We start from the raw sequence: 19,246 nt of genomic DNA, 5'->3' as shown, positions 1-19,246 counted from the left end.
CACAAGATGGTTTAGTGAATGAGTTTCTTGCTAGGACCAGTCATTAGCATAATATGTGATGCCACACAAGTTCCCAAAGACTCTCTGCTTCAGCTGCCCTTCTATATGTGCTAGTTTGAAGCTAGCTAGAATGCTTTGGTGAGAAGAATTGGATTACAGGCTGTGAAAAGGAAACAGTGGGGATGTCTACTTCACTCATAGGCTTGCTGAGGTAGATAAGAACATGAACATAAACAAAGATAACGGAGTCGCTTTCTGGGCTTTGTGGGCTGCATTTCTCTGCTGTCTGTGTGACTAATCCATCTGCTTCCTAACCCCCCTAGTCGACCCTCAAAACTACCTTAACCATAAGGCAAGATGTAGAGTAAGGTAGAGGGGTGGGAAGAAGGTGGAAGGGTGGTTGAGAGCCCCTCCTGGGGATTCAGGTTTCTGGGAGGGCTGTTGTGTTTCTGTGTATACTTTTTAACTTGTATATTTCTGTCTGTAGCTGTATAGATTGTAAATATCTGCTTCTTTATTGTGCTAAGCTGTAAATGTAAAACTTCATTCAATTTCCAGATTAGCTGAGTCTAGTCTGGGTGATTTTCCAAAGGGGGGGTGGGTAACACCCAAACCATCACACTATAGTATTTCCCACCTCCACAAACCACTATGAAAATAAACACAGGAATGATTGACAGGTGCTCACATTTGATGGGGTTGAAGGCCATGTAAAACAGCAAGACAATTAACACAGTCAAAGAGAGGATTACAGCATGTTTCTCCATTTCTTCTGCAGCTGGGATAATGCACAAGTCACACAAAGTGTCAGGACTGCTGGAGAAACAGTGACACTGAAAACACAAACAAGGCACAAAGAATCTTGCCGACAGACATAAAAAGCCTTTGTAAAATTAATGGTTTGCTTTGCTTTCTTTAATTCATCCAACAAAAGTCGCCGGTAAATAGATGTGTCAAGGAAAACATTCTTCCTGCTGCATTTGTATGTTAATCAGGTCCCCTGGCTGCTAACTGATGGTGGGAGAAAGCTGCTCCACCTGAGGCTGGCAATGATGAAGCCATGTAGCATCACAGCTCTTTAATCACCGAAAAAATCCACCTCCCTCTTTTTAATCCTCTGCCCGATGCCACCATTTATGGGTTACAATCTTCTTAGCAAGCACCACCAGCTCGATCCATAAACTAACTTCACAGAGCAGTGAATTGCTGTTTCTAGGTTAACACTGACAGGAACTAACAGAGTCTTCAGAAACTTCATAAACTGTTTCAGAGCCGACACACAATTGCTACACAGCAGGAACACAGAGCTGGACAAGCAGATTCAGCACTGGTCAGAGAGATGAGGTTTGTCATCATCTAATCCCTATCAGGAAGGGGGTGGGGAGAAGGGACGAGATAACTAGAACCACCTTAGACCACAGTATTTCTCGTGCAGACTTGACCCACGTTAAGTAACCTTGGGGGAAAATAAATTACCATCAGTAAATAACTTAGACTATAAGTGGACAACATAACAGCTCTGTTCTGTCTTCTGGGGTTGTACTGGGTTTGGCAGTGGCAGAGTTAATTCTCCCCAGAGGATCTTCCCTGGTGCTGCGCTTTGCAGTGGTGCAGCTGGGCGCTGGTAACACATCAGTGTTTTGGCTACCTCTGAGCCAGGCACCAAGGCTCTGCTTTTCCAGCATTGTTATATTTTCCCTCTCCTCTGTCCATTTAAGAAGGGGAACGACAGAGCAGCTTGGAAGGGCATCTGGCCCCCCAGCCAGAGCCAAACCACTACTGCGATAGTCAGCTTTCATTCATCATCATTGCCTCCCATCTCACTCCCCAAGTCAGTTGGGGCCTGAACCGCAGGGGAGAACAGCCCATTCATCCGTGGGAGAAAGCAACATGCTTCACATTGCTAAGGACGTTCCTATGATTCTCAATGCCAAACCATATTACTGTTTTCTTGTGGCTCAGGAAATAGGAGGGCATTTTAAACCACCCCTTAACATTGGTTTGAATTAGAAAGGCAGTGGAAGAGCGATCCAGGCTGCTAAGAGACACCTACAAGCACTAGTACATGTGCTCTCCTTGCAAACCTAACTCCACAACGAGCTCTGGAGCTTGTTAGAATGGAATTTAAACACATAATGGTATGCATTTAATTACAGAATCACAGAATGTTAGGGGCAGAATTAACCAGGTTGAGGCACTGTTATACAGCCAGCTGTACTTCTTTCACTCTCCTGAGGTGCAGAGCTGTAACCATAACCAGTGTTATCTGACAGAGCCAGCAAACAACGTCTCAGTATTACCTAAATAGGCACACCACCAGTTTAAAGCACAAGCTAATAGGATCTTACTGAGAAGGAAAGAAGTGGGGTCAAAAAAAACACCATCATTTAGGATATTCTGCATGAGGATATACTGGGTTCTCCTTTGTAGCATGAAGAGACAAGAGAAAGTATTTTGTAGAATCAAAGAATTAACCTGGTTGGAAGAGACCTTCAAGATCATCCAGTCCAATCTATCACCTAATACCTTTGGATTAACTAAACCACGTCACTAAGTGCCTCATCCAGTCTCCTTTTAAACACCTCCAGGGACAGCAACTCCACCACCTCCCCAGGCAGCCCATTCCAATGCCAATCACTCTTTCCATGAAGAACTTCTTCCTAGCATCCAGCCTAAACCTGCCCTGGCACGGTTTGAGACTGCGCCCTCTTGTTCTGTCACTGGCTGCCTGGGAGAAGAGACCAACCCCTGCCTGGCTACAACCTCCCTTCAGGTAGCTGTAGAGAGTAATAAGGTCTCTCCTTGCCTCCTCTTCTCCAGGTTAACCAACCCCAGCCCCTTCAGCTTCTTCTCACAGGGCTGCGCTCCAGCCTCCTCACCAGCTGTGTCACCTTTCTCTGGATATGTTTAAGCCCTTCAACATAGAACAGAATCATAGAATCAGTCAGGGTTGGAAGGGACCACAAGGAGCAGCCAGTTCCAACCCCCCTGACATGGGCACAGACATCCTACCCTACATCAGGCTGGCCACAGCCTCATCCAGCCTGGCCTTAAACACCTCCACGGATTGGGCCTCAACCACCTCCCTGGGCAACCCATTCCAGGCTCTCACCACTCTCATGCTGAACAACTTCCTCCTCACATCCAGTCTGACTCTCCCTACCTCCAGCTTTGCTCCATTCCCCCCAGTCCTGTCACTCCCTGACAGCCTGAAAAGTCTCTCGCCAGCATTTTTGTAGGCTCCCTTCAGATACTGGAAGGCCACAAGAAGGTCACCTTGGAGCCTCCTCTCCTCCAGACTGAACAGCCCCAACTCCTTCAGTCTGTGCTCACAGCAGAGCTGCTCCAGCCCTCTGAGCATCCTCCTGGCCCTTCTCTGGATGTGCTCTAGCATGTCCATATTCCTCTTGTAATGGGGGCTCCAGAACTGGATGCACTACTCCAGGTGGGGTCTCACCAGAGCAGAGTAGAGGGGGAGGTCATGAATGAGGTCACTGCTCAGTCTCTTCTCCAAACTAAAGATCCCCAGCCTCCTCAGTTTCTCCTCATCTATCACAGATTACCACTGGAAAGGTGAGAAGTAAACGGTGAGGCCTTTCAATGGAATCATTCCAAGGCCTCTTCCTCAAAAAATACCATGCAGGCGAAGTCATGAAAGACCAAATGGGAAAGGACTTGCTAGAAGCAGAGGAGGAGGGAAAAGAGGGAAAAGATGTGGAGCCCTCAGTGCAACAGCACTGACTTCATTCAACATGGCCAAAAAAAGAGAAATAAACATATATCCTCAAAAAAGAAGCAGCCTCAGTGCAACACAAATAAGTTGTATTTCAGACAATTTCACTGTGATCATAAAAGTGATATGTAGCAGTAATAGCTGCTAAAAAGGTTGCTCTCCAAAGCAATCTGGCTTGGTCAAAATGCAGAACATTTCTCTAGCACATCCTACTCACATGAAAATAATTACAAGAAGAACTGAAGACAAACCATCATTGTAAAGTCTTGTCTTTGCTTCCTTGGAAGTTATTAATCAAAACCTCCAGGGAATGGCAGACAGTCAGCAAAGCTGGTTAACAGGAGATGCAGCACACAGCCTGCAGAGTGCAGCAGGGTTGGATGCAGCTGGGTTTGGCTTAGGTTAACGTTATCAGCTGCCACTCCCCGATCTGGCTAAGAGAATATTCAGGTTTACACAGTCAGATGTGTATAGAGCCTGCATGTCAAACCCCTAAGTATGAGTTCTGTGTCTCTATTTGTAGGCAGCAGGGAGCAAAGCACAGCTCTTTAGTAACACCATTACTTACGCTGACAATTTGCATTACAATCAATGAGGCAGTCTCCATTTTAACAACTTCCCCTTATCCTTTTTGTCGTTGTCCCTCTTCTTTTTCCCCCTATACACAAGGTACACACGTAGGGAGCCAGCTCAAGGACAGTGGAGATACTGCTGCCACCTTTTGATCACACATAACAGTGCTAGAGAAAAAGGGTGATCTCTTCTTGGCACGGTAAAACTAGCAGCAGTGAAAACCCAGCTTACAAGTATTGAAAATGCAAGTTACAAGCACAACAGGGACCACTTACAACCTCAATAACTATGTAGATTATCTAATAAACAAATAGCTTTTCTTTATACTGTTTCTCAAATTAGTTCTATTTCTGCAACTTAAAAGATTTTGGAGGAATTTTGAGCAAAGGTTATAAAGATTTGAGCTGTAAGTCCAACTACAAGGGATTAGGAGTAAAGCACCCTGGAATATGCAACATTCAAAACTTACCTTTTTATTAAAAAATAAATAATGGGAATGACCACAGATAGGGTGGGAAGGGAAAGGTAAGAGAAGCTAATCAACTGCTAAGAGGAGGTCTGTTACTGCATAGTAAAATTGGAAGAGCTTCCAAAGAAATATATGTCTGGCGAGTAATTTATATTCACAGGTTGCATTGGGTTGGTATAGGCTGGAGGTTAGGAGGAAGTTGTTGCCAGAGAGAGTGTTTTGCCACTGGAATGGGCTGTCCAGGGAGGTGGTGGAGTCCCCATCCCTGGAAGTGTTCAAGAAAAGACTGGATGAGGCACTTAGTGCCATGGTCTAGTTGACTGGCTAGGGCTGGGTGCTAGGTTGGACTGGATGATCTTGGAGGTCTCTTCCAACCTGGTTGATTCTATGATCTTGTCCAATCCCCCTGCAGTGAGCCACTAACTACACCCTCTAACTGACTATACTCTCCAACTACACCCTGCTGCCCAGGGCCACATCAAATCTGATCTCAAATGTCTCCGGCAAAGAGGCTTCAACCCCATCCCTGAGCAGCCCGTTCCAGTATTTCACCACTCTCATTGTAAAGAACATCCTCCTGATGCCTAACCTAAACCTACCCTGCTCCAGTTTAAAACCATTGCCACTTGTCCTATCACTAGAATCCCTTCTAAACAGTTCTTCCCCAGCCTTCCTGTGCATCCCTTTCAGATAGTAAAATGTAGCTACAAGATCTCTCAAGAGCCTTCTCTTTTCCAGGCTGAAATTCTTTCAAGCCTGTCTTCAAAGGTGAAGTGTCCATCCCTGTGATCATCTTGGTAGCCCTTCTCTGGACCTGCTCCAGTAAGTCCATGTTTCTCTTTTGTTGGGGGCCCAGTGCTGGACACAGTACTCCAGGTGAAGTCTGACCAGAGCAGAGTGGCAGAATCACCTCTCTCAACCTGTGATTTGCCTTCTCATGTCCAGCTTCTCACCTACCACTGTGTTTTCACACTTGTTTTTATACATATTTTGTACTGTGTTCACCACTTCCAATCAGTAGTTCTCCATAAGTCTATTCAGAAGGACAACCAGGTGACACTCAAGCCCAAGGTAAAATTTCTATTGCAGTGTATAGTGCTTTTGAACTTACAAGAAAGGCTTTCACATGTTGTAAGTCAAAATCCTCTTCAGTCAAGTAATCCATACCACAGCCCACTGCATGATTCATGGAATACCTCACTTTTCAAGTCTTGATTTGCAGGCAACTTGGTATTCTGAAAAGAGAAGCATTTGGTGCTTTTCAGGAAGCAGCTTCCCTGTAACATCCTATCAATGGATCCATACTCAGAAGTTTACATCTGCCCATACTTCATTCAGTCTGAATATCCCTTTAAAGACCAAGAGTAACATTTAAACTGCACTGACACTTACTTCAAATTCACCCAGAATTGTCCATGTAAGTAACACTTAGCTCTGAGTGAACTAGATCTACAAGACAGTGTATGTTTATGCCATCATCTCCTGAGCTACCCCACTCCTCTTTCCACAGGATCATAGGATGTTAGGGGTTGGAAGGGACCCAAGGGGATCGAGTCCAACCACCCTGACAGGGCAGAACCACACCACCTAACACAGGTCACAGAGGAACACATCCAGACAGGCCTTGAAAGTCTCCAAGGAAGGAGACCCCACAACCTCTCTGGGGAGCCTCTTCCAGTGCTCTGTGACACATACAGTAAAGAAATTCCTTCCTTGTGTTGAGGTGGAACCTCTTGTGCTGCAATTTACACCTATTGCTCCTTGTCCTAGCACAGGGAGCAAGTGAGCAGAGCCTGTTCCCCACTCCCGGCAGCCTTCAGATACTTATAAACATTTATCAAATCCCCTCTAAGTCTTCTCTTCTCCAGACTAAAAAGTCCCAAGTCTCTCAGCCTCTCCTCATAAGCCTTCTTAGTCCTCCCCTCTACCTTTTCCAAAGGGAAAATGTTGTTTAATACCAAGTTTTACAGGTTATTTTTCCATTTTTAAGTCAATTATTCAGGTCAAATTCTGATGTAAAGCAAATAAATTGCAAATAAATTTTTCCATTTTTAAGTCAATTATTCTGCTCAAATTCTGATGTAAAGCAAATAAATTGAGACATATGGTTAAACAATTCATTAAACAAGTCAGAGGGCTGAAGAAACACATATCAAATCAAGCAGGCATAACACCCTAAATTTCCTGTATATACTGAAATGCAAGAAACCCTTCCCTACCACCTTTAAATGTTCACTGGCTGTAAATCATTCTTTGAGCCACAGGATTCAAAAACTCTTGAGTTTAACTTCACATATTTCTGATCACTTGGCAATAGTAAGTCCTATCACCACCTCGCATCCTAAGAAGTTCCTCACCAGCTTTCTTGTACCCCACTTCAGATACTGGAAGGCTACAAAGTCTTTTTGGAGCCTTCTCCAGACTGAATAACCCCAAGTCTCTCAGTCTATATTCATAGGAGAGGAGCTACAGCTCTCTGATTAGCCTCTCAGCCCTTCTCTGGACATGCTCCAGCATGTCCATATCCTCCTTGGAATAGAATAGAATCGACCAGGTTGGAAGAGACCTCCAAGATCATCCAGTCCAACCTAGAACCCAGCTCTAGCCAGTCAACTAGACCATGGCACTAAGTGCCTCATCCAGGCTTTGCTTGAACACCTTCAGGGACGGTGTCTCCACCACCTCCCTGGGCAGCCCATTCCAATGCCAATCACTCTCTCTGGGATGAACTTCCTCCTAACATCCAGCCTGTACTTTCCCCAGCACAACTTGAGACTGTGTCCCCTTGTTCTGTTGCTGGTTGTATGGGAGAAGAGGCCACCCCCCACCTGGCTACAACCTCCCTTCAGGTAGTTGTAGACAGCAATGAGGTCCCCCCTGAGCCTCCTCTTCTCTAGGCTAGAATATAGTGGCTCCAGAACTGGGCACAGTACTCCAGGTGGGGTCTGTGCTAGTTTGAGCCTAGCCAGAATGTTTTGGTGAGAAAGACTGGATTACAGGCTGTGAAAGGAGAACAAGGCTGATGTCTACCTCACTCATAGGCTTGCTGAGATGTATAAGAATCAAAACACAGATTAAGCACTTCTGCTGGGGAACTGCCTGAGCTGCATTTCTCTTCAGCCTCTCTATGCCATTTTTTTTTCTTTCCTAAACCACTTTGCTTCCTAACTCCCTGGCCCAACCTCCATTCTTCCTTGGGACTGGGGTAAGGTTAAGAGGGGTAGGGAGAAGGTGAAAGGGTGGTTGGGAGCCCCTCCTGGGGACTCAGGTTTCTGGGAGGGGAGTTGTGTTTCTGTATTACCTTTTACCTTGTCTATTTCTGTCTATAACTGCATATACTGTAAATATCTGCTTGTATATTGTGCTAAGCTGTAAATAATAAGCTTCATTCAATTTCCAGAGCCAGCTGAGTCTAGCCTGGGTGATTTCCAAAGTGGGGGGGGGAGGGGGGAACACCCAAACCATCACACTTAATGAGTCTAAATGAATTTGGTTTGCATTTCTTTATGCATATAAAGACAGAAAAACTATCTTCACCGTTTTAATATAACTTCCCACTCTACATAGCTATTATTTGGATTGTACTCACTTGCAATTCTTAATTTTCCCTCCTTAGGAGGCTTCTTCCTCCTTTTTAATCCTTCTTTCTGAAAAAGATTGAAAGCAAGTTGCATAAATTCCAGCACTCACAACCACATCAGCACTGCTTTCTAACAACTCTTCATTTGGTCTGAGCAGCCACTGGCACTTAAAATATTGATGACTTTCTTCTCTAATCATACAGAGTTCACAATCAGCACAGCAGCACTAATCTGATCATTCTTATTTACAGTACTGCTTTGGACCTTAAGCACTTCAGAGAGGGGAAAATATGGCCAAAAAATGTCTGCAGTATTTACATGCTTTACATAGTCTAAAAATATGTGGCTTATTAATGACTGTTTTGTCAACAATGTTAATGAGTCTAAATGAGTTTGGTTTGCATTTGCTTATGCATATAAAGACAGAAATGCTACCTTCACCATTTTAATACACCTTCCCACACTACACAGCTATTAGTTGGGGTTTACTCACTTGCAATTCTTAATTTCTCCCTCCTTCTTTCTCCTTTTTAATCCCTCTCTCTAAAAAACACTGAAAGCAAGTTGCATAAACTCCAGCACTCACAACCACATCAGCACTGCTTTCTCCTAACTCTTTTGGTCTGAGCAACCACTGGTGCTTAAAATATTCATGACTTTCTTCTCTACCTTCACCATTTTAATACACCTTCCCACACTACACAGCTATTAGTTGGGGTTTACTCACTTGCAATTCTTAATTTCTCCCTCCTTCTTTCTCCTTTTTAATCCCTCTCTCTAAAAAAGACTGAAAGCAAGTTGCATAAACTCCAGCACTCACAACCTCATCAGCACTGCTTTCTCCTAACTCTTTTGGTCTGAGCAACCGCTGGTGCTTAAAATATTGATCACTTTCTTCTCTAATCATACAAAGTTCACAATAAGCACAGCAGCACTAATCTGATCTTTCTTATTTACAGTACTGCTTTGGACCTTAAGCACTTCAGAGAGGAGAAAATATGGCCAAAAAAACCTGCCTTCTTGTCTGCAGTATTTACATGCTTTACATAGTCTAAAAATATGTGGCTTATTAATGACTGATTTTTCAACCTCTCCAATAAGCTTTTTATTAACGTGACAGTCCTCCACTTGCAAGTGTCAACCAATTTCATCCTGTGCATGTATCCTTTATGATGCTTAATATAAAAGATAGCAGAGTATTTATACCCCTCACAATGAGAGAACGGATTGTTCTAAGGTTATCCTGCCCAGTTGCGATAAAGAAAGAAGGAACCTTACAAAATGATAAATATTTTCATTAAAAAACTTTAAAACTAAAAGTTCAAAGATATGTTCTCCTCTCTTATATCTTGTCAAAACATGACTTAGGACCCAAAACTAATCTACTTTCAATTTTATTCCATATTTCAGCGCTGTCATAGTCCTCAGCAGAGAGTATTGGAATACGATCATTTTTTATTTTGTTGATGTTACCGACAGCTTTATTTCACAAAGCAATCTTATACCAGTCGACCACTGGCAGGTCACAAAGGTCAAATAGTCTATCCTTACAGGTAGAGAGCTTATTAAATGGCACCTCTATTAAACCCAATGGACAACATAAAGAAACATTCCAGCGAAATGCTTTGAACATAGTTCAGCGCAGACACAGTCAAAAGGGTGTTAAATAATTTCAACTGAGACCAATAAGGGGTTGGTTTGATTTTATTTTTTTTTCCTAAGCACCTTCAAAATTATGCTCCATACAAAAGCACTCTGAAAAGCCAGCAGGAGAAAGAAAGGCCTGCAGAAAGATGAACTTTGTCTGTGCAAACATTTGCTTTGTATTATGCATTTACAGCTGTGCTAGGCGGTTTACCAGAGATAATTTTCTGCTTTCTAGGAGTGTTATTTAATTAAACTTCCCATTTAAAATGGTCATTACATTTCTATGATCCCTTCTTCAGGGGTGTTTGCACGTTTGCTTTGCATACCAACTTGAATCACAGTAGGGCAATTCTTCAGAAGCAGTATATTTAGCTCTTTATTTTCCAATTACATCATCACCTAATGGTTTGAGGGAAAATCCAATTACATCAATCAGAAAAAGGCACTCAAAATCTTCATCTAGTATCTTCTAAAGTCCACATAATTCTTGTCAAACTAAGGTGTATGTTTTGCAGGAGCATAATTGTGATTTTATCTCTCTCTCTCTGTCATTCTTTCATTATTTCACTATTTGCCAGTTACCTATCATATGCTGAATCTTGCCCTTTCAATATTTACATGACTGCATTTACAGGAGAATAATAAAACAAAGGCATCTTTGGATTAGGAAACTTAGACATTTAGATGTTCATCTTCAGACTTAACCCTCTTGGGGCTCAGAGAAACCATTCTTTGCATCTCTGAATCATATATACTTATTTTTGTATAGCTAAATTTCTGAAGACAGGTATGCAGTCTGTAGACTGTCACATGCAGTTTATTGGATACAGTACATAGTCTACTGTTATCAGAAGATTCACCTAGTCAGATAATTAATAAGATACAGAAACATAAAACATGAGTTGTTAAAGTTTACAATTACCTTCCCTCACTGCTCCATTCTAAATGCACTGTCCTTGCTTTAACACATAGTAAATCATCTACCTAAATGTATTTGCACCCAATCATTTTTTAAAGTCACAATCTTTGTAGTGTCAACTTGTCAAGGGTCAAAGGGAAGAACAGTCAAGATTCCCAAATCAATCTGCTTGTAGAAACTGTCTCATTTCATTTCAAATTACCTGCTGTGGCTGAAGCAGGCTATGGACAAACTGCCTTCCTCCATAAACCATGACAGCACAGGTCGAACTTATGTGATCATTCATAAGGGGCTAGTCATGCTGGGTCTGTCATTAACTACTTTTAAACTGCTGTGCAGGGTTAAGTGATCTTGCAGGGCAGCAGCAGATATAAATACTATTTGGACAGTTTAATGTCAAGTGACAACTCCTCTGGGATTAAAACCATGTAACCCAATAGTAGTGTTATCGATACAAGGATTAAGGTACTTTGGGACTGTTCCTTGCACTCACAAATTTTCACTTGCTTTGTATGTTAAGATATCAGATGCATAACACCCCTTAAAGAGGCTCCCTAAAATATCCTCATCAGCATCACTCACCACCTTTCTGTGAAGAAATTCCCAGTTGGATTCGTTTTGTCTTTGTTGAACCACCCAGCCCAGGAGAGGGTACTGTTAATCTGAAAACTAAGATATCACAACAACTAAAGATACATCAGGCTGCACAGCTGGCAGGCAGGGGAAGCAGGTCAGAACTGAACCTCCTTCAGTCAGTCTGGGCAGGTACCACAAAAGTCCATAGTAAGCAAGGCACCTCAGCAGATGGCCACTTTCAACCATGGAAGTGGATCTGCTAATTGGATCTGCTCCATAGCTAGCTCATAGGGATACAAAGAGATCGTGGCATGCCTTAATAAACTGCACAAGTCCTTCCTGCATAACAACTTGCTCTGTGCTTTGGTTATTTCACTGTCACACTGACACATTCACACGAATTTGAAGGATACTCCACAATGAAAATCAGCCATCATCTGACATATATGGACAGCAAAAGTCAGAGGACATCTTAGAATCACTAATTAAGGTTGGAAAAGACCTTTAAGATCATCAAGTCCAACCATAACAGCCACGACACTGAAGTTTCAGCACCTGCCAGCCTTTCCAAGCAGCCTGCAATGTGATAATAAGCGTTGCTGGTCACTTGTTACTTGACAATCTCCCTTCCTGAAAGCCCTCTCCTACCTGCAGTAGCAAGCAGGGGAAGCTGACCTCTGTTTCTGCAGAGACACTATGCACAGTCTGGCTCCAGAGACATAATCTTCCAACTAGTGCTCCTCTGGCAATCACGTGTCCCAGGCCCGCTGTTGGATACCCATAGAGTACACCACACTGAAACAGTCCCCATGGAGGTCCAGAGATACTGTGGGCCAGGCAGAAGTGTCCCCTGTGTGCCATGCCACCGTTCCCTCTGTGAACAAATCTATTAAGTTAGTGAAGTTCCCAAACTGTCTTCCCAGAGAGAGTGATTTGCCATTGGAATGGGCTGTCCAGGGAGGTGGTGGAGTCACCATCCCTGAAGGTGTTCAAGAAAAGCCTGGATGAGGCACTTAGTGCCATGGTCTAATTTATTGGATAGGGCTGGTTGATAGGTTGGACTGGATGACCTTGGAGGTCTCTTCCAACCTGGTTGATTCTATGATTCTATGTCTCTGGGCACTAGCACTGACCTAACTTCTACTGTTGGGGAGGTTCAGGGTCCAGCTTAAAGCCAAACCACTACTAAGTGTCTGTCATTGTGTTGATGAGAGGAATCTACTGAATACACCAGAGGTCACACTATAGAGTGTATCTGATGGTGAACAGTGAATCAAAAGGATTCATGTTTTAATGAGCTGATTAGCAGCATCTTGAAAGTCTCCAGAGAAGGAGACTTTCAAGACCCCTCCGGATGCGTTCCTGTACGACCTGAGCTAGATTCTATGATCCTGCTCTGGCAGGGGACCTGGAGGTGTTCAAGCAAAGACTGGATGAGGCACTTAGTGCCATGGTTTAGTTGACTGGATAGGGCTGGGGAATGGATTGGACTGGATGATCTTGGAAGTCTCTTCCAACCTGGTTGATTCTATGAATGAAGTTGGTATCAGTATCAAAAAGTAAAAGTTCTTAAAGGGCCATAGGATTTTTTTCTGATTCTTTCTTCACCATCATACTCTCAGTTAATGACTACAGATATAGGTCATGGGATCCTTAAGTCACTTGTCTTCAGACAAGAACATGCAGGAAGATATCAGTGATGCAATTTACTGAGGACAAACTCTCACTCATCTCAAGATTCACTACTCAGGAGCATGATATATATGCAAAGCCCTACATGAAACAGCGTGCTAACACAAAAGGAGCTGACTTAGCAGCGTCTCATAAAGCACAGCTGCCAGTAGCACTGAGAAAGGAAGAAGTAAACCTTGATCTAACAAAATCCCAAAATGCAGAGCCACCATAACTCAATGCAGGAGAGAGGAGGGACCAAAACTCCAGGTGCTTTTGGAAAAGGAAGCAGCAATACAACTTGTTTAGAACTGACCTGTCACTTTCTGAGGCACACACAACGACGCTGTGTTTTGGAGGTCAGCTTTCCAGTTGGCAAGGTGAAGTACAAGATGTTGCCAATTGCCAGCCTGTCAGCACTACACATCATCTCTTCCTTTATACTTAACTTGGCTCACTGATCACTGAGTGCTCTTACACACCAGCATTTTCAGAAGGACAGCAGCATGTATCCACACCCATCATTCCCCTCTTCCTTGGCACCACTGGCTCTCAGGCTCCAGCTTCAGGCTTCTCACTGAAACTTCTTGGCTGTCTTCTGAACAGCCTAAAGGACATCATCAACACAGGAGGGTGGAATAGAACAGCGAATTTCACTTTATTTCTCTGCATATATCCCTATGCACACACACAGTGTATGTGTTCTATGTGTCCACAGGTGTGGAAGGGCCAGATTTCTTGGGTCCAGTTTAAAGCTGCAATGAACCAGACAGGCAGGGGATCTTGTCCCTAAGACTACAGTTTCCATCCTCGCTTCCAGCACTTCAGGCCGGTCCACCCATTCACTGCAGGTAGACTCCAAAGCAGAATCTGAGCCTTGCCCATAGGTCACTGTCCCTTGTCTGATGACTGGCCTCAGGCAATCTACCGCTTTGGACTAGCCACCAAGTCCCCAGCTTGTGACAAACACAACAATCCAACCTCATATTTTTCTTTCCCTCCTAGCAGGAGCCACTACAATTCTCATTACAACAAATTCAAACCCAAAATCCACTCACCAAATGACACTTTCTGTGCTGAGCTCTGTTCCAGATGAGTCTCAGTTTGCCCCATACATACCAGATCATATTTACATTGCCTTGCACCCTGCATTAATTCCTACCCTCCCAGGCTCCCCATCTTCTTGTCAACTTCCACTCTCATTTTTAACAAAATAATCCCAGAAAACTCACTTTTGTTGTTTTCACTTCCTCTCCATACCTTTGTCCACAAGCTGGAAACCCAGTTTCCAGCTCAGAAGCTCCAACAAGCTGGCAGCTGCCATCCCTCAAAGCCCCAAACACCAGCTATGGCCACAATGCATTCCATTGGAATGGGCTGCCCAGGGAGGTGGTGGAGTCGCTGTCCCTGGAGGTGTTGAAGCAAAGAGTGAATGGGGCACTTAGTGCCATGGTCTAGTTGATTGGACAGGGCTGGGTGCTAGGTTGGACTGGATGACCTTGGAGGTCTCTTCCAACTTGATTGATTCCATGAGTCTACGCAGGTGCAGCCCTGGACTGCTTCAGCAATTGCTATGACTCTCCCAGGTACAGCAACATCACAGCTTCCCAACAGTTATAACTTTAAAAAATTCAGACAAAAACTCATGGCAATGATGAAAAGACCAAGCAGTGGCTTCCAAGATAAGAATGTGCATTAGTTCAAAGAAAATAAAGGTGTCCAAATGGGCAAAAGTCCTTTTTTAACCCACTCATTTTAAATGCTGAAAGCAAACGCAGCCTGTCTGTAATTTTTCAACTAGCCAAGTCAAATTTCAGAGAGTGGCTTTAGTTTAACAGTCAGTGACAAATGAAAAGATATGTATGGCAATGTACATGAACAATGGCACTCAAAAAAAGTGTGGTTCTGGCTGTGGCATCATACTTCAATGATTTCTGGAGAAGATAACATCTTTGTGTGTGTGTGTGTGTGTTTATAAGTCCACTATCACATAATGAATACTGACATGAAGTGAAATAATAATCCAAACTTATTCTTCTGATGAAGGTAATTTGCACAATTTAGGACACAGAATTAATTTTACATTGGATGAAAAAAATACATTGTTAAATTAAAAATCTGATGCAGGAAAAGTACAGGGTATGAGAGGGGGAAAAAATACCAAGAGATTGCGCATATGAATCATAGAAGCAGGGTTGGAAGGGACCACAAGGATCATCTAGTTCCAGTCCCCTTGCCATAAGCAGGAACACCCTACCCTGCATCAGGCTGGCCACAGCCTCATCCAGCCTGGCCTTGAACACCTCCAGCCATGGGGCCTCAACCACCTCCCTGGGCAACCCATTCCAGGCTCTCACCACTCTCATGCTGAACAACTTCCTCCTTGCATCCAGTCTGAATCTCCCCATCTCCAGGTCTGCTCCATTCCCTCTAGTCCTGTCACTCCCTTATAGCCTAAGAAGTCCCTCCCCAGCTTTTTTGTAGGCCCCCTTCAAATACTGGAATGCCACAAGAAGGTCACCTCAGACTCTCCTCTTCTCCAGTCTGAATCACAGACATTCACTGCAGAGGCAGCACAGATAAGATGTCTCCAGTTATTTTTGTCTATTGCATATCTGATAATCAAAACAAACTTCAGGGAAAAAAAATCTAAACATTTTAAAACAAAAATAAAAGAGAAAGAAAAAATAAATGAAGAATTGTTCTTGAAAACTGTCTAATGTTTAAAAAGGAGAAAAAATGTCAATACTTAGAAACATAAAGAATGCTTTATAGGACCAGAGCTTGGGTTCACTAAAACTGTTTCTGGTCACTTCTGTTTTCTGCTCTGGAATCATTAGATAATCTCCCAAATATTACACCTCTTCTACACCCACCACTCTTTTAGCTGTGAAAGTGGAATAATCTCTGCTTGAAATTACTTTAGCCAATAGTTTATTAAGGAAAGGATCTGCTACCCTTCATTTTCATGGGATCACAGGATGTTAGGGGTTGGAAGGGAGCCAAGGAGATCATCCAGTCCAACCCCCCTGTCAGAGCAGGGCAATACTATCTAACACAAATCACAGAGGAACACATCCAGACAGGCCTTGAAAGTCTGCAGAGAAGGAGACTACACAAGCTCTCTGGGGAGCCTGTTCCAGTGCTCTGTGACCCTTACAGTAAAGAAGTTCCCCCTTGTGTTGAGGTGGAACCTCTTTTGCTGCAACTTCCACCCATTGCTCCTTGTCCTATCACAGGGAGCAGTGAGCAGAGCCTGTCCCCCGCCCCTGGCCAGCATTTAGATACTTATAAACATTTATCAAATCCCCTCCAAGTCTTCTTTTCTCCAGACTAAACAGCCCCAGGTCCCTCAGCCTCTCCTCATAAGCTGTGCCCTCCTGTCCCCTACTCATCCTATTTGCCCTCCACTGGACTCTCTCCAGCAGATCCCTGTCCCTCTTAAACTGGGGAGCCCAAAACTGAACACAGGATTCAAGATGAGGTCTCAGCAGGGCAGAGTAGAGGGGGGAGGAGAACCTCCCGTGATCTGCTGGACACACTCTTCCTAATGCACCCCAGGATCCCATTGGCCTTCTTGGCCACAAGGGCACATTGCTGTGCCATGCTTAACTTTTTAGCCACCAGGACCCCCAGGTCCCTCTCCACAGGGCTGCTTTCCAGCAGATCACCTCCCAGCCTGTACTGGTGGAGTTTGTTATTCCTCCCCAGATGCAGGACTCTGCACTTGTCCTTGTTGAACCTCATCTGGTTCCTCTGTGCCCAGCTCTCAGTCTGCCCAGGTCTCTCTGGATGGCTGCACAGCCTTCAACTGTATCAGCCAAGCCTCCCAGCTTGGTGTCACAGCAATCTTGCTGAGCAGACACTCTGTGCCCTCATCAATGTCACTGATGAAGATGTTGAACAGGACTGGCCCCAGCACTGATCCCTGCGGGGCACCACTAGTCACAGCTCTCCAGCTGGACCTGGCACCATTGATCACCACCCTCTGAACTCTATCTGCTTTCTGGAAAAGCAGCAGAAACAAAATTCTCAAGAGTGTTAAGTACCACCAATAGGAAAGGGAAGATAGCTCCAACAGCATTTTTGCAGTTCAAAACTAGCACATAGTTACTATTAATGAAAGCCTATTTGATGGATGAAACAACTACGTAATGAAACTACTACTAATAACAACTACTAATGAAACAACTACATAAACCCAAACCAGCTTAGTTTTTGCCACTTTCTGTCCTTTAGATAGCATCACATGAGAAAATTCCTTCACCTTCCAGTTCCATGGTGGCTGGCTGCTGCATTTAATTCTGCAGCATGAGCTTGTTGACATCAATATAGTCAGTCTACAGTTCCTAGGAGTTTTTTCTACACATCACTGAACAAAGGAACTCAAACTAAAGCAGCAGTCAAACAAGACAAAGACATCACTCAATCTCCACTTCTGCCATCTGTCCAAAGTTAAACATTTAGTAACAAAACTTCATAGTAACTATGATTTGATTTAGAGTCTCTTAAAAGTATCCTTTTCAGGGCTATTAATTACACATTTCAAATGAACTCCTGTTAAGGCTGAGTCAAACCTGCAAATTCCACCCCCACCCCCACCCCCCCCCACCCCCCCCCCCCCAGTATTTTAACCAATGGGAGCTTTGACTCAAAGGATTTCAGATATTTTTAAGTATGAAATTACATAATAATTTTTTTTCTTGGCAAATGATCACATATTTAATTACTACTTCTGTGCTAACGCTACAGAGATCAGCAGAAATTACAAACCAACTCACACGGGAACAAAACTGTTTTCAACCTGTGGCACACAGGCTACATGTATTACTCAGTCACATCATCACTCTAAAACATTTAGAAAGCCAAAAGGGTAGAGAGTTGGTCCAAGCCTTCAGGTCAAAAGAGCAGACTAATAAAAAAACAAAAACAAAAGATAGAGAGAATTTGCTTCTGCAAGGATTGTATTCATATTCCTAAGAGAAAAACAATATTTGAACCATTTGTGAATTACACCTGTAACCTGAAAGATAACCCTCAAATATCACCATAAGAGACAAAGAAAATGAATAGAAAGACAAATCCTGGGCTACTTCCTACCTGTCTGCAATGGTTTGTTGGAAAATTAGCAAGTGGCTTCTTTAGATCTCCCTTGTTGCAGTTTCCTAACCTGTGTAGCAGAGGGAGGATAAGGACAATTTGGGCTTACTGAGATTCTTCACTAAGCAGAACAGAAACCACAGCTAAATACACTGCTAAATGATCCTTCCCTTCACCACATTTTTTCTTTACCTTTACACATAGTGATGTCAATGAAATAGTTCGCCAGGGTCATTGTATTTCTTCAACTGCTGTGGTTCATTCTGCAACCTCCTCATGTCATCACTGCACATTTGCCTCTCCCCTACCGGAGGAAAGGAGGAGGAAAGGAGGAGGAAAGGAGGAGGAAAGGAGGAGGAAAGGAGGAGGAAAGGAGGAGGAAAGGAGGAGGAAAGGAGGAGGAAAGGAGGAGGAAAGGAGGAGGAAAGGAGGAGGAAAGGAGGAGGAAAGGAGGAGGAAAGGAGGAGGAAAGGAGGAGGAAAGGAGGAGGAAAGGAGGAGGAAAGGAGGAGGAAAGGAGGAGGAAAGGAGGAGGAAAGGAGGACTCCTGAAGTGGTGGATGGAGTCAGGGACCAGTACAGTCCCCCTCTAATCCATGAGGAAGCAGTAAGGGATCTGCTAAGTCACTTGGATCCTCACAAGTCCATGGGACCGGATGGGATCCACCCTAGGGTGCTGAGAGAGCTGGCAGCTGAGCTGGCCAAGCCACTCTCCATCATTTATCAGCAGTCCTGGCTCACTGGAGAGGTCCCTGAAGACTGGAAGCTGGCCAATGTGATTCCCATACACAAGAAGGGTCATAAGGAGGAGCCAGAAAACTACAGACCTGTGAGCCTGACCTCAGTGCCAGGCAAGGTCATGGAACAGGTCATCTTGGGTGCCATCACAAAGCACCTACAGGATAGCCAAGGGATCAGGCCCAGCCAGCATGGGTTTAGGAAGGGCAGGTCCTGCCTCACCAACCTGATCTCCTTTTAT

The 19,246-nt window shown here is 43.9% G+C and overlaps 1 long non-coding RNA gene across 2 annotated transcripts in view; it reads right to left on the bottom strand.

Annotated features, from left to right (window-relative positions):
• Positions 1–18,340, bottom strand: part of LOC135177831 (uncharacterized) — a 30,960-nt gene extending 12,620 nt beyond the window's left edge. The window contains exons 1-4 of one of the 2 annotated variants that reach the window (XR_010303181.1): positions 18,270–18,340; positions 13,652–13,776; positions 8,365–8,422; positions 5,887–6,010 (exon numbers count right to left, since the gene is read on the bottom strand). This is a non-coding gene — a long non-coding RNA (uncharacterized LOC135177831). Of the gene's footprint in view, positions 1–5,846; positions 6,011–8,364; positions 8,423–13,651; positions 13,777–18,269 lie in introns of those variants that run through there. The other variant, XR_010303180.1, reaches the window with a different exon arrangement.
• Between the last annotated feature and the right edge of the window lie 906 nt (positions 18,341–19,246).

Source organism: Pogoniulus pusillus, chromosome 8, assembly GCF_015220805.1.
Source record: "Pogoniulus pusillus isolate bPogPus1 chromosome 8, bPogPus1.pri, whole genome shotgun sequence".
In the NCBI taxonomy this organism is placed as follows: domain Eukaryota; kingdom Metazoa; phylum Chordata; class Aves; order Piciformes; family Lybiidae; genus Pogoniulus; species Pogoniulus pusillus.
Note: the sequence above shows the minus strand (reverse complement) of the source record. Positions and strands in the feature narration are given on the sequence as shown.